Source organism: Bos taurus, chromosome 20 (assembly GCF_002263795.3).
Source record: "Bos taurus isolate L1 Dominette 01449 registration number 42190680 breed Hereford chromosome 20, ARS-UCD2.0, whole genome shotgun sequence".
NCBI lineage: Eukaryota > Metazoa > Chordata > Mammalia > Artiodactyla > Bovidae > Bos > Bos taurus.
In genome coordinates, this window is record NC_037347.1 from 62,212,951 (window position 1) to 62,226,076 (window position 13,126).

General features: G+C 43.1%; 1 protein-coding gene and 1 non-coding gene across 3 annotated transcripts in view; both read left to right on the plus strand.

The window, feature by feature from the left end:
- The window catches only part of CTNND2 (catenin delta 2), a 1,099,643-nt gene that overhangs the window by 998,444 nt on the left and 88,073 nt on the right, over positions 1-13,126 (plus strand). The gene's annotated exons all lie outside the window — the stretch shown is intronic.
- On the plus strand, positions 9,248-9,351 carry LOC112443060 (U6 spliceosomal RNA). Its single transcript, XR_003031335.1, has one exon. It is a non-coding gene; the product is annotated as a U6 spliceosomal RNA (small nuclear RNA).

A 13,126-nucleotide genomic window follows, 5' to 3' on the forward strand; every position in this document is an offset into this window, starting at 1 on the left:
TAACTTTCATATTTTCCTGCTCCTTTGCATGTCTTGTTATTTCTTATTTATGCTAGATATTGTGTCTTAAAATAGTAGCTGCTGCTGCTGCTAAGTGGCTTCAGTCGTGTCCGACTCTGTGAGACCCCATAGACGGCAGCCCACCAGGCTCCCCCATCCCTGGGATTCTCCAGGCAAGAACACTGGAGTGGGTTGCCATTTCCTTCTCCAATGCATGAAAGTGAAAAGTTAAAGTGAAGTCGCTCAGTCATACCCCACCAAAGCACCCCATTACTTCTACTGGTCTGCAAAGGTGGAGGGCTGAGTTAATCTAGTTAATCTAATGTGTATTTTAACCGTACCTGGGTTTTAGTTAAATTCAGCTTTTAGCACCGCGTTCAAATGTTTCAAGAGCATGATCAGTATTTAAGCACCAGTTAGTTGGTTTTAGAAGCGGAGCACACACACATTCTGAATATTCTTCTGTGCATCACAGCCCAATCGCGCGTTTCTCAGTCAGAGGAGGTATCTGGATCTCTGCACTGTCTACACTTTTCAGACCTGAAGCAATTTTACCCTCACAGTGTGTATCCAACCCCAGTGCTTGTGGTTCCTCAGTCCACAGCCATCCTCCTAGCTGGGCTCTCTCCCCACTGTCCCTGCTCTTACCCTTCTCTTTCCACATGAGCTTTTCTGCCCCCAGTTCCCACAGTTGCCCTTTCAACACCTCCCTTTGATCCAGTCCTTACCCATCCTCTAAGACAAATTCAGGTTCCACCCCCTTTTATTTCCCTTTTTTTTTAAAAAAAAATTATTTTAATTGGAGGCTAATTACTTTACAGTATTGTGGTGGTTTTTGCCATACATGGACATGAATCAGTCACGGATGTACATGTGTTCCCCATCCCGAACGCCCCTCCCACTTCCCTCCCCACCCCATCCCCCTGAGTTGTCCCAGAGCACCAGCTTTGAGTGCCCTGCTCCGTGCATCAAACTTGCACTGGTCATCTATTCTACATATGGTAGCATACATGTTTCAGTGCTATTCTCTCAAATCAGCCCGCCCTCCCCATCTCCCACAGAGTCCAGAAGTCTGTTCTTTACATCGGTGTCTCTTTTGCTGCCTTGCATACAAAGTGAAGTAAGCCAGAAAGAGAAACACCAATACAGTATATTAACGCATATATATGGAATTTAGAAAGACAGAAATGGCGGATCCTATATGCAAGGTTCCACCCCTTTTACAAAGCTTCCTTGAGAACCCTGTGTTTAGTTTTGTGCTCTCTATGTGTTGATCAACATATTCCCCTAAATTTAGCACATAAGGAATATTGGGTACAAGACCCATATGAGCACACAGTGCTTCGGATGCAGTAGTATCATCTCACCCAAGCTGATAGCTCTTTAGGAACAGGAGAAAAAGTCTTTCTCTGTTTTCTTTTTTTTTTTTTTGCTTCTTTTGAAAGTCCTCACAATGCCTCGAATTCTGTGAATGTGATCACAGCCACAGAGAGGTGTCGCATCGCTCTGCTAGAAATGAGCTCCAGGGGAGCCGGGGGAGACACTTACTTATTTGCTGCTGAAAACCCCAGAACAGGGCTGTTCCAACATCTAGCAGATACTTAGGAGGTTTCATTTGAATGCACAATAGATTGAAGTCATAATATTGTGGTTTCAATACCTAAATTCCCATTGTTATTTGTCGATTTACCTGATTATTCAATATTGGTTTGCAGTGATAACCTATAGCATAACATCTTTGACAAATGAGACCTACAAGTAAGTAAGTAAGTGGAGAAGGAAATGGTAACCCACTCCAGCATTCTTGCCTGGAGAATCCCATAGACAGAGCAGCGTGGCGGGCTCCAGTCCATGGAGTCGCAAAGAGCTGGACATGACTGAGGAACTAACACTTACTTACTTAGCAACTCTCTTTCCTCACCTTGAACACAGCAGCAACACTACATTCCTAAATCTAGAGCTCCAAGCCTTATTTTTGCTATGTGAACCAAAGCAGAGGAAAAACACTTTTTCAGACTGATTCTTTGGTTGCAGTTGTATCCTGGAGTCACCCAAGCCCGCCCCCAGAGACGTTCAGTTATTAGCACTTATTTTTAAGCTTCCTGGGGGGTTGTAATATCTAGCCAGGGTTGAGAACTACTGCTTGAAAGCTCCGTAAGACCCGTCAGAAATAAAAACAGCCTGCTAATCTGGAAAACTGTCTTCTCCTAATTTTGAAATGTTTCATAATGACTGCGGTCTAAACCTGAAGCCATTATCCCCTGAGTATTTTTCTCTGAGACATTCTCTTTCTTTGATTGCAAGAGACACAGACTTTTTTTTTTCAACAATGATTCTGATTCAAGCTTCCTCCTTACATTATTGGATGTAATGATAATGACTTTGAAATAGCTGATTTCAGTTAACATTGCCACTAAGGCGATTGATAGCTGGAGTCAAAACAAAGCATGAATTCTTGCAAATACATAGGCTTCCCAGGTGGAGCTAGTGGTAAAGAACCTGCCTGCAGGAGACCTAAGAGATGTGGGTTCGATCCCCGGGTCAGGAAGATTCCCTAGAGGAGGAAATGGCAACCTACACCAGTATTCTTGCCTGGATAATCCCATGGACACAGGATCCTGGCGAGCTACAATCCATGGGATCAAAAAGAGTTGGACAGACTGAAGTGACTTAGCACAACACATCAGCTATTTGTTGTTAGATAATCTTTCATAACACACATGTAGTTAAACAAGTCATGAGTCTCTTCAGTTTGACAAAGGATTCTAACTTAACTTTTCCATTTAATAAAGCCCCTTATGACAAAAGACTAATTGAATCATGAGGATGAGTGTAAAGAGCTGTTAAAAACATCAAATTCAAGTGTAAAGCTGACAATAGAGCTCAGGACTGAGAAGACTACAAGGACTGTCTCGGTTTTTCTGATGGTGGTAGGGTGTCCCCTTGGGACCGCCCTTCCCCACTCAGGGTGTCTGAGTTCTCCATAATTTGGGAAGCCTGCAAGTGTTGAAGGAAAAAAATGACCGCAGGGTACCAATGAGCAAGCAAAGAACAATAAATAGAAAATATACAAATTAATACTTTGAGATATAATCCTGCCTCAAAAGCATCCTTCAAAAAATGAGAGTGTTAGCATTACCTTTCTTGAGAGCTGCTGTTTCCTGAGCTGAAGCTATTTATCACTTCCCAAATATACTCTCCTTGGCTGCTACCTTATATCTCTGCCTGATGATTTATTAAAATGTGTTTTCTTTGATATGCAGAGGTGACGCTAGGCAGTGTGTGCTTTAAGTTGCTTTCAAATCTGAAGTCTCTGGGGTTCGGTGTGAAGGCTGCATCAGCTAAGGGGAGAAGCTAATGGCTTCCCTTGAGGATGCCACCTTTGACCTTGATTTCTTGGCAGGATGCTAATCTACTGAACTAAGGAATGTTGGGCAATAGGGAGACCAGGGAGCAACTCCATTGGCTTCATTGCACACTCCTCATTTGACCTGATGCTGTATATCCTAGTGTTACACAGACCTTCCTTTGTGACACCTCGCTTACTCACTCTAAGAAACAATACTGCTCCCTTCTCACCAGTTCTCCCTACTTTCCCAGGCTGGGGGAGAAGAGGTAGGAGATACAAAGAGGTGGGGTGGGTGATAAATATTGACAAAGATAATTCTTGAATGAAGGTACAGCGTATTGTTTCTGAAACATCATTATAGAGGGAAGTAGAGGAATTGTTCAGTTCCCTATTTTCCATGATGCAAAGGACCACAACTAAACTAAAAACATTTGAATTAGAAAGCAGAGCACCTCTCTGGGTCAACATTTTAAAAGGTAAGCAAGTGACTGTGCTATGCTACTCAGTTGGATAGTAATGATCTGTGAGCAACAGACAATGAATGCCAGTATTCCATAATTAAGTACAATTTGCAAGGAAGCCCATCTTAAAAGGATAAGTGACCTCCTATGTGTAAACAGGATTGCATCCATGGTAATTAGACACAAATGGGAAGGACAGACTGGCTGAGTCAGGCTTTGTCTTCTTCCCATGTCTGCTTAAGGCAGCGTGTCCAGCCGCCCTGCTTTTCAGCTTCCCAGCTGGCTCTCAGAGTCACCCCCAACCAGCTGAGCAGGTGGGCCCTGGGCAGGATGGAGCAGAGGATTTAGGGATTTGGAGTGAGCGTGATCCTTGGAGAGCAATATCAGGGAGGAAAACCAAAACCACAGATGAGAGACAATACCACAGTTGTTACTTACAGCAACAACCACAGCTCTGACCCAGGCTTCATCTTCGAACCACCCGCTCCTGCTTCTGGAAGGAAGCTGAGGGCCTGGCTTCCACTGGATACAGAATAAGCAAATGGCAGCTGCCTAGAATACCAGTTAGTCTAACCACACAAACAAATCAGTGAGTCCAGCTTTGGTATCTTCTTTGGGAAAATGTCTGTTTAGACCATTTTTAAGCAGAATGGACTCAGGGAATGTTTGCCACTCAGGAGCAGGGAGGGGCTTGACTTTGTCCAGTGAGGTAAGGGAGGCTGTGAACATGAATATGGGTGGGTTTTCAAGCAGATCAGGTTTATTGGAAGAATGCATAGGGAAGCCAAGGATCTGAAAAATGGAGTCCCTGGAAATCTCAAGCCCTGCGTTCCCTCAGAGAATCTTCACGAAGTCCCCAGGCATGTAGGACCCAGTTTGGAGACCTCTGTCGCAGGGTAGCCTGACCTTGGCGGACTCGAGATATGACCTTCCCATTGCTCCCACCTGGCCAGTGGTGGATGCTAGGAGAATGTGCTTCTCTGATGGATTTGCTGTGTTTTGACAAGCTGTTTCCTCACACTCCATTTTTGAGCTGCGGTTCCCTAGGGGGAGCTTTACCACATAGAGAAAAGCAGCCAACTGCATGCTGAGAAACACCAGGCAAGATTTAAGGATTACATTTGAAGCTAATTAAGACTACAGTATGAATTTTATGCTCAATCATAATTTCTTATCTACATAGAAAGTATCATTATTGAGACAATAAGCAGAGTATTTGAAACTTCCTGGAGACTAATTAAATAGAAAGAAGTCTGGCTCTCAGACTGGAAGCTCCACAATTCAGTCCTCATACCATAAATGTCTGATGTGATGGTTTAATACAGTTGCCAAGATATTGTACTAAGAAATAGCTGGATGCTTCAAGGGGTGAGCATAATTCTCTCCTTGTCTGCTGACTTTGGAAATGTGGAATTACTTATCTCCTCATTCATCATTTGGCCAATATTTATCATGGCATCAAGCCCATCGGTCCCATCACTTCATGGCAAATAGATGGGAAAAAAGTGGAAACAGTGACAGATTTTCTTTTCTTGGGCTCCAAAATCACTAAGGATGGTGACTGCAGCCATGAAATTAAGACACTCACTCCTTGGAAGGAAAGCTATGACAAACCTAGACAGCATATTAAAAAGCAGAGACATTACTTTGCCAAGAAAGGCCCATCTAGTCAAAGCTATGATTTTTCCAGTAGTCTTGTATGGATGTGAGAGTTGGACATAAAGAAGGCTGAGTGCTGAAGAAATGATGCTTTTGAACTGTGGTGTTGGAGAAGACTCTTGAGAGTCCTTTGGACTGCAAGAAGATCCAACCAGGCAATTCTACAGGAAATCAACCCTGAATATTTGTTGGAAGGACTGATGCTGAAGCTGAAGCTCCCATACTTTGGCCACCTGATGTGAAGAGCAGACTCACTGGAAAAGAACCTGATGCTGGGAAAGATTGAAGGCAAAAGGAGAAGGTTGCGGCAAAAGATGAGATGATTAGACGGCATCTCTGACTTAATGGACATGAGTTTGAACAAGCTCAGAGAGAGAGTGAAGGACATGGAAGCCTGGCATACTTTAGCCCATGGGGTTGCAAAGAGTCCGTCTCGACTTAGTGACTGAACAACAACAACAAATTGTGTGCCTACTATGTGCTCATTCCAGTAGAGCATCAAAGTTCCTGCCTCCTGGACTGTATGGTCCAAGAATGCAAACAGTTACAAAAGGAAGCAAACAGTATTCACCTTCCGCATTGTATATGACCAAAATAGTTTACAGGATTAGAGTGTAACAAGGAGAGGAGACTGTTGAGTGAGTGGTCAGGAAAGGCCTCTACCAGGTGACACCCAAGCAAATCCCCAGTGATGGACAAGAGCCAGATGTTAAACTATCTGGAGAAAGAGTTTTCCGGGCAAAAGAAGTAGCAGAACAAAAACTGTGCTGCAGAAGGGAGCTTGACATGTGCCTAAGGTGGTGAGAAGGTCAGTGTTTTACAGACAGTAAATGAGGCAGGAGCAGTTGGAGGTGGTGATGGTGAGTGAAAATAAACCTTTAAGCCTGGAGAGGGTACCTGAAGATTTTTGGCTGTACGAACATGATGGGATTTATGGTCCTTGAAGTCCTCTCTGGTTGCCGGTCAGAGACCAGACTGTCGGAAAGCAAGAAGGTCAGTGAGGACTTGACCTCAGTCTGGGAGGGAGATCATGGTATCATGTTGGGAGGAGCCAGCAGGCCTCAATGAATGGGATGCAAAGCACTATAGATCGGAAAAGGAAACTGGACACAATAGAATCAGGAGTTTTGTTCAGGGCTAAAAGTTTGAAATGTCTGTTAGATACAAAAGAGGAAATGCCTGGTAGAAAATGGGAGAGATCAGTTATGATACTCATAGCTGATATATTCATAAGTGTATCATCAGTGGGGGAAAAAAGATATTTAAAGTCATGGTCCAATTATTTTAATTCCCTAAATGCAGAAGCAGCTACAGGAAGCCTAATCCAAAAATAAAATGCCAAGCCACAGGTAGACAGGCATTTCTTGGCTCATTAACTAAAGATAGGTTTCTTCCGTAATTGTATTCTTTCTTTTCCCCTTTGAGTAAAACAGACAAGAGATAGTATTGTTTCTTTTGTGAGTGCTACTGAAAAATATAAGACCAGATGCATTCAAATAATTTTAGAATTATCTGTAGGTCATATTTGTGGGGCACTTTGAAGTGTGTCTTACTTGTTTAGGGACAGTAAGTAGAGCTTATTCATACACAACTTCCCCGGTAGCTCAGTGGTAAAGAATCTGCCTGTGATGTAGGGGAACACATCAGGAGCTGCACGTTTGATTCCTGGCTCCAGAAGACACTCTGGAGCAGGAAATGACAACCCACTCCAGTATTCTTGCCTGGAAAATCCCAGGGACAGAGGTGCCTGGCGGTGCCCAAGTCTACAGTCCTTGGGGTCGCGAAGAGTCGGACGTGACTTAGCAACTAAACACACGCAACATTCAACTGCTGTTGAGGTGTCAGCCTATAGATCCACCCAGGAGGAAACATGGCGGTGGGGTGGGGAGAGGGTCGGCCAGTTGAGATTGATGAGCAGTGTGGATTTCCATCCACTGGTCTAGACTCTCTCCTTGGGTATTATTTGCTTTGCTTTTATTTCCTAAGGCTCCTTATTCTGCATCGTCACATTTGACTACTGAAATTTTCATCTGTCAGTAATTTGTGTGTGTGTGTAGTCATCCCTTATCATAGTGCTTCTGGGAATCAGTGAATCCCTGCGAACGAGACCGTATACCTCCTCATTCTGGCTTGTTCAGTTTTCCATGAGGCAGAACTTGTTTTAGGGATGCATATGTGAAAGGCCAAGGTATTTATCCATGGAGTATATTTTAATGAAAATGAATGGAAATGCTTCTTTGCTAGTACATTTTATAAACTCAGCAGGAGTAGCTACCTCCCCTTGATACCATCCATACAAATGGTCTGGCAGTGAACTTATCTTCCATTTTTCGCTTGTGTGCAGGTCTTGGCAGGAGAGTTTGTCAAACATTTAGAAGTGAGAATAACATACAGTGACAGAAATGCTTCCAAGAGATATAAATCTAATTGATAGAAGACCACTGGAGACACTTGTAGCCAAGCTTACCTTATTTGGCAGGAAAAATATATATATTTTGCTTCTTCTTTCTTTTGCAATTTTAAGTAAGATTCAACTTACTTAAATTATAGTTCTCTTTATAGATAGATAGATAGAGATGGGTACAGATATAGATAGAGATGACTTCTGTGGTGGTCCAGTGGTTAAGAATCTGCCTCCCAGTACTGGAGACACAGGAGATGTGGGTTCAATCCCTGGGTCAGGAAGATCCCCTGGAGGAGGAAATGGAAACCCACTCCAGTATTCTTGCCTGGAGAATCCCATAAACAGAGGAGCCTGGCGGGCTAAAGTCCTTGGGGTCACAAAGAGTTGGACACGACTGAGCCACTGAGCCCACACACGTGGATATAGATATTGATATCGGAAGCACAGAGTTTTGTGACTTTTTCTTATAAATTGAGTTTGTTTTCATTCATTTGAATTTTAGTTGACTGTGGGTGAATGATTTTCTTATATCTCTTATTTCTTTCTTATATATAACTGGGTTTTGTAGGCCACCAGAGTTTTTGTAAGCAATGTGATTTTCATTCCAAGGCCATTTTGAGAGAATCATGTGACACATGCAAAAATGGGAAATCATGGTGGTTCTGCTTTCAAATTCCCAACAGCATCTGTACGTTTGTTTGCTCATAATTGAGATCCAGCTCTGTAGTACTGATGGTCCACACAACCCACCCCATTAAGCAGTCCATATTCTCCCTGTAAGCTTTCTGTTTCCTCTAGTTTCCTAGCTGCTCCATGAATGAGGCTGTTCTCTGGTCTTGATAGCACCCTGAGACAGCTGCCATATACCAAGAGGCTGGAGGGAGGGTGTTGGCAGAGGCATGTGGTTTTCCATAATGCAGGTTAAAGGATAAAGTCATAAGTATATAGATAAGACATATGTCACAGCAATACAGCCCAAGCAGGGACTCCACACACCGAGATTAATTGAGAAAGGCTCAACATGGAATCACCTTTGGGAACAGCCTGGACACATGTCCTGACTTGACCCCAGACTTCTTAAGGCCAAGTCTGTGTGTGTGTGTGGAGCATGATCATCTCTCTGTCTCCAAAGCTCCACGGGCAATTCTAACACCAGTCAAGGCAGAGATCCTGGTCACTCTGCTGTGTTAGTTAGCTCCCACTAAGCCAGCGATTTCCTCTTATGAACACATACTGCCCTTTTCATGCTTGCTGGGCCATTTTGCACTGAACCCTAAATGTTTATTTAGTAAAGGGCATTTGTATCTTCAGAAGACTTAGGTCAAGTGCCACTAAGTTTGTTCAAGAAGCCCATGAATTTAAAATACAGAAGCAGTGCTCACTTCTGCAAAACATGCACTAAAATTGGAATGATACAGAGAAGATTAGCATCCTTGCACAAGGATGACACACAAATTAGTGCAGAATTTCTTATTTTTGTAGAAGAAAACATGGTTACCAAAGGGGAAGTGGTGGAAGGATAAATGGGGAGGACGGGATTAGCAGTTGCATACTGCCATGTGTAAAATAGATAAACAATGAGGATTTACTGTGTAACAGAGGGAACTATAGTCAATATCTTGTAATAACCTATAATGGAAAGTAATTGAAAAAAGGAAAATATATATATGTGTAACAAAATCACTTTGCTGTAACCTGAAACTAACATAAATTGTGAATCAACTGTAATTCAATTTTTAAAAGAAACTTAAAAAAAGAAAAAGAAATTTAAGAGACTGATTGACCAACTGTAATGTATGGGTCTTATTAAAACAAAATGTAAAAAAACTAAAAACAATGAAATAATCAGGGACTTTGAAAAAAAATACAAGCAACTTAGAAAGGAAATGTCATTATTTTGAAATAAGGTGATGGCATCACCGACTCGATGGACAAGAGTTTGAGCAAGCTCCAGGAGTTGGTGATGATCAGGGAAGCCTGGCGTGCTACCGTCCATGGGGTCACAAAGAGTCGGACACGACTGAGCAACTGAACTGATATAAACTATATCAGATTCTATAACACATTAAATATAGGAGTAAAACTAAGCTTTTCCCAGATTCATTTAAATTTATCCTGCCTCTCACTTGTCAATATTTCTTTCCTTAAATTTTACTGGATTATAGTTGATTTACAGTGTTGTGGTAGTTTCAAGTCTACAGCAGTGATTCACTTCTACATGTGTTCGTTCATTTTCAGATTCTTTTCTCATATAGGTTATCACAGAATATTGAGTTCCCTGTGTTATACAGTAGGCCCTTTTTAGTTATCTATCTTATCTGTAGTAAGTAGTATGTGTATGTTAATCCCAAGCTCTTAATTTATCCCTTTCTCCCCACATTTCCCCTTTGGTTACCATAAGTTTTTCAATATCTGTAAGTCTGTTTTTCAATATTTCTTTAGTAATAACCCAAGTTAACTCAGTCAGTGATATTCACTGAGTGACAACCACATTAAAGGCTTCATGCTAGGTGCTATGATTCAAAGTGAAAGTGTTAGTCACTCAGTCGTGTCCCACTCTTTGCAACTCCATGGACTGTAGCACACCAGGCTCCCCTGTCCATGGAATTCTCCCAGCAAGAATACTGGAGTAAGTTACCACTCCCTTCTCCAAGGAATCTTCCCAACCCAAGGATCAAACCTGGTCCTGCATTGCAAGCAGATTCTTTACATCTGAGCTACCCGGGAAGCTATGATTCAAAGATGACATTTATTTAAATTCTCAAAAGAAGATTCACTAATAATATTGAGATGTGAAGGACTTATTCTCAGAAATAAAATCTGTTGCTCAGACACCTATTTTTTTTTTTTTTTTTTTTAGTTCTACCAGTTTATTGCTCCCAACCCATCTGCCTCCACCCTCATGCATGCGTGCTCAGTCCTGTAACCCCATGGACTGCAGCCTGCCAGGCTCCTCTGTCCATGGACTTTTTCAGGCAAGAATACTGAAGTGGGTTGCCATTTCCTTCTCCAAGACACCTAATTTTGATTCCAACATATTCTTAGCAAAGGCAGATTGGGGGAGACAGCCCAATCCTAGCTCCATGGCCTAGGGTCCCCAGCCCAGGACCCAATCCTCCAGAGCTGGTGTGTCTAAGAACCCACACGACCACTTGTGCTGTGACCTTGGGCACCAACTTCTTTCTGCATCCAGGAAACCAGCTCAACGGCAACTTGTTGGTGCAGTTGCCCTGCCATCGGTGAGCCCACCGTGAGCCCTGTCTGGCCAGGCAGTAGTGGCATTCCTCTCTGTAGTCCTGACACACATCACCATCCCCAGCAGTCTCACATGTGGGCCAGCAGCAGTTCAGTCTCTCCAGCCTTTGCTCTTCGTTACATGGGTATTCTTTCTCCAAAGCCAAAAGACCGCTTAGTATGGTACCACCAAGCACAGTCAGCCTCTAAAACAGCCACCACTGGCTTGCCTCGATATACCCAGCAACTGGCTTCAGATCAGATTGTGGGAGGAAAACTTTTCTACCAACTTGGGTCTTAGTACTAGGTCAGGGGCAAGCAGAGGAAATGCAAGTTAATTGACAATAGAGTCGCAGGAGAAAAGACAGTATCTATTCACATGCATGCAGGGTACTCAATAAAGTGAGTAATTCACTGAACAACCAAGAGTAATGGTTTATATATCAGCATAATAATGGAAAGGAGGAGGAAACAGGGCTCCCGGGGGAATAAATGGAGGGTCTGACAGCTTCTATAACGTGTATACATGCAGTTTCTCATCGCCACGCTAATGGTCATTCTCGTTCTTGGCTGGAAGCTCCCCAGAGAAAGGATTGATGACAGCTTCCTTCTCAAAAAGCTCTGCAATTAGTCAGATAAGGGAGGCTCCGAAAGTCTTGACTGTGAATCCCAGAAGCCTCCCATTTAAAATAATCTTTATGTCATTCTGCTGTGTCCCTTTAATATTGTCGCAGTATTTGTTTAGGGAGCCTTACTTGTAGCTCCAGTTTCTATGTCCTTAATCCCATTTTCTCAGACCTTTCCACTTCATTCATTCCTCAGTCAAGCCTAAGGCGGGAGACGGATGATTTAGGTCTTGCCAGACCTCAAGTCAGGCTTCCCAAGTGGTGCTAATGGTAACCTGCCTGCCAGTGCAGGGGACATAAGAGATGCGGGTTCAGTCCCTGGGTTGGGAAGATCCCCCAGAGGAGGAAATGGCAACCCACTACAGTTTTCTTGCCTGGAGAATCCCATGGACAGAGGAGCCTAGTGGGCTACGCTCCATAGGGTCACGAAGAGTTGGACACGACCGAAGCAACTTAGCACGCACGCACAGACCTCAAGCCAGCATTCTTGTGACAGGTGGCAGCTCTGATGGTTCTCATCACTAAACTTCAGCCAGCCAAGCAGCTGTTACAAAACCCATGCCTTGTCTCAAAAACCAATTCAAAGCTCTCAGTCTCCTGATTAACCTTAGAGAGTACATTAAAAGTAATACACCAAAAATAGACTGTATGATGCGATGGCATCTACTTTGTGGACACATGTAAACACAGAGCTAACTGGGACCACTTAGTGTGGGGCAAGGCTTCCCTAGTGGCTTGGTGGTAAAGACTCCACCTTCAATGCAGGGAGATGCAGAGGACGTGAGTTCAATCCCTGGGTCGGGAAGATCCCCTGGAGGAGGAAATGGCAACCCACTCCAGTATTCTTGCCTGGAGAATCCCATGGACAGAGGAGCCTGATGGGCTACAGTCCATGGGGTCACGGAAGAGTCAGACACGACTCAGTGACTAAACAGCAGAGTGGAGCAAATAGCTCTTTATGATAATATTCTTCTAATACAGAAAAATAAATGATACCTCTCACAGAGACCCTGAATCATCTAGAAACTACTGAATTGTATTTACTGTGTAGCAAGCCTTCAACTTTTACAAACTTCACTCACAGCAGAGCCAGACCAAGGGTGAGTTCTCTTTCCAAGGGAGGAAATAGTGATTCAGAGGATGGCAGGTGGGCCTGAGAGTTGATACATGTGGGCTGGAACCATGAGATGGGGTTTTGCAGGGGACCCCTGATGAAGGTAACCGGAAATGTGTTTATTGCCCTTGGTAGCTGTGATATTACCTTTTAGTATCTTTTCTTGTTGATCACCTTTTAAAAATTTTTTTTAATTTTATATTGGCATATAGTTGATTTACAATGTTGCATGAGTTTCAGGTGTACAGCAAAGTGGTTTAGTTATGCATATATCCATAT